At 42.2% G+C, this 2,997-nt stretch overlaps 1 pseudogene; it reads right to left on the reverse strand.

The window, feature by feature from the left end:
- Window positions 1-313: 313 nt before the first annotated feature.
- LOC147425725 (protein STABILIZED1 pseudogene) lies at window positions 314-2,062 on the reverse strand (annotated as a pseudogene).
- Window positions 2,063-2,997: the final 935 nt, after the last annotated feature.

Here is a 2,997-nt window from a genome sequence, read left to right on the forward strand (position 1 = left end):
CGATCGAGCATTACGAAGGCACGACGGCGGCGAAGCGGTTGAGCACGGCACGACTGCAGCTTCTTCTTCATCGCGGCGAGGAATCCTCCACGGCAGGAGCATAGAGCGGTGAGTGACACACCATTGCCCTCTTTTGAGCTTGCTAGATTAGTCTTGTTGTGTGCTTGGAGCCATTTGTGGCTCGCACACGGTGTATCGGCAAGTCCCTTGCTTCGACAGTGCGACAAGGAGCGCACAACCCTTTATACAGAATGTACGAGCTTTTGATGGCGTTAATTGGTTTACTTGTTATCACAACTACTTTTCATCGCGCTTATTCCGCTGTTTTACGTGTTGTTGTAGATGCGCCACATGGTGGCATTGGCTCTATAATGCAAGACTTCATCCACCAACATTCAGTTCCACCACTTTGTATTGCTTTTGCATTAGAGCTTATTAAGCCCTCTCTCATTCATTATTTTCAAAATCCAGCTAGTTAATTGCTGCAAGAATAATCTCCTCAGAGTTTGCCACTGCTGCAAAGGATTCACATAAGATACCTCTAGCCGTTTGAACTTCCGCAGGCAGCCACTTCTCTTTTGCTCCCATGACAACACTTATGCTCTTTCTAGGAAACTATCCCGTGACTTTTCCCAAACTGGGCAGCTAATTTTAGCCATACACTCTTTTGGCCTTTAAATACTAAAAGTGCTCTTGCAGTCTTGATCGATCTCCTCTTTTTACATTCATCTGCATCAGCAACCCATGTATGTTTGCGGTCTTCTTCCTCCACACCTATTCCAATAGTAGTCCTTACTATAGCCAGACATATTGTAGCAGTAGAACCAGCTCTTTCAGCTGCATCTGCCTCTTTCATCCATGCTTCTCGGTCTATGTCAACACCCTCCCTCTGCAAAGATTTGATTGCCCTTTCTATAACTTTGCACAACATTTTGATGTTTCCATTTGCCTCCTCAAGCTTGGCTCCAGTAATCCAAATATAAGGCTCTGTACAAAGCATTTCTCGGGCCCTATTTAAAGCTTTCTTAGCTCGGTCATAAGATTCCAATCCAGCAAGATCTAGCCAAAGCAACTCGTGCATGAGAAGGCAGCACACGGTGGCACGAGCGAGTAACACTCTTCCATCGTCCTCATTCTCTAATTCAACAACAACTTTCCACAACCTTACAGAATCTGGAATGTGCTCAAGTGCTTTGCTAAAAACCCTACTTTTTTTACATCACCATTGTCAAGCTTAGCCGCTTGCATCCGAAGCTTTACAGATCCATTGGGGATTTCTTTAACTCCCCTGGCCAAAATTTCGGCCTTCTCTTTAACATCCAAAGCTTATGAGCGGCAAGGCTCCAGCCCAAACATCTTCATTTTTGGGGCATTCTTTACAACCTGTCTCAATGAAATTTCTTGCAGTCTGATGTTTTCTTGCAACCAAGTCAGAAAGTTTGTCAAGTTTTAAAGAAAGAACAATCTCTCTTCCTTGCCCAACAGCCGTCAAACCGGCCCAAGGATTTTCAGCATCACCAGTTGTCCTGCTCTTCGGGTCTATGCTGACACGTGTTCCTTTTCTTGCTTAGCTTTCTCAAGTAGGCTAGTGTCAAGGACAGGTATATAGCTCTCAAACCTCTTCTTCTTATTGTGAAGAGAATAGTCTCCAATCTTGGGAATGCTATCCCATTATTCTACACTCATGGGTGGGAAAACTGGTCGGTAATTTTTGAGTTTGAAGCTATGTACTTCTTGATCTCTTTCTTCAAGCGCTCTTCTCTGTGGTCCTTCCTTCTCGAGTCCATCCTCTTGTCAATACCCCCCAAAATCTCATCTGCTTCTTTATCATCTTCATCATATTCAGCAGTGGCAAACAAACCCACATCATTCCCCTCAAACTCATCAAACTTCTAGTTTTCACCATAACCCTTATCCTCTGCCTACCTGAAGATGCAATGGCATTCCCAATCATAGTGACCGATCTATCAGGCACATCAGGGGCAGCACAGGCAAGCCCGATATCAGATCGAGTAGTGAAATTGCTGACGGGAATCCCTTCTCTCTCAATCTTGCACCGCATACTAGAGGGTTTTTGCGCTTGATGAAGAGTTTCCCTCGGGTAAATATATACTCGGGATTTTGCCTGGCGCAACCTTAGCAACTTTTGGAGAAGTGAATAGCTGAATTTGTATACAATGGAGGCAAGGGGTTGCTTATACAGCAATCCCAGTAAATTGCCCTACCCAAGACTTTGACAAATAAGTAAAATAAATACCTAAAAGCCAAACTAAATAATGGAATCACATTGGGCAGTTCACTTGAGATGCCAAAACTTTAACATTATCTAGCCAACCCTCTAGTGAAGTACTTTATGGATTTTATGCCAAACTTGTGTTTTTGCCTTTATACCTTTAAAAAAAAATTCAAAGACGCATTTTACATCGAGTTCTTCACTTTTCAGCCCAAAACCTTTGGCCCTATTGTACAAAATCTTTGTGCAATATTTGTGGAAATGAACAAAATCACCATGCAATTTATAACCACAATAGGAAAATATCTTCACATCCAATACTGCAAATCTTTGGAGGACCTTCAAAAACATCATCACAAGAAGCACAACAGCCAAAGCGCTACCTAGCCATTGGCTAGCTGTGTCATAGATGACCCAAAATCTGGGAAGGGGGGGGGGGAAGCTAGCTATAAAGCTAACCTATGAGCCTTTGTACCAGCCTACATTTTAATTCTCCAATTTTTATAACAATCTGAAGGTTTATAGCTACACACTTTTGTACTTTTCTGATTCTTGAGTCAAGCATTGTGATTATGTAATTATGAGCCAAACTAAACGGGGTTAAATGCTTCCAAATTGTATCAGTGAATCCCGGGGCTATAAAAAAGTTAGCAAATTATTCATTTTTGATGTAAAACCTTATGGCTAACATGTAAAAGCCAATTTTTGTAAACGATTTGTAATTTTTTTGGATAAAAAGCATGCGAAGCGTTTACTAAGCACTA

The sequence above is a fragment of the Adiantum capillus-veneris genome, chromosome 25 (genome assembly GCF_014529385.1).
Source record: "Adiantum capillus-veneris isolate H3 chromosome 25, ASM1452938v2, whole genome shotgun sequence".
NCBI lineage: Eukaryota > Viridiplantae > Streptophyta > Polypodiopsida > Polypodiales > Pteridaceae > Adiantum > Adiantum capillus-veneris.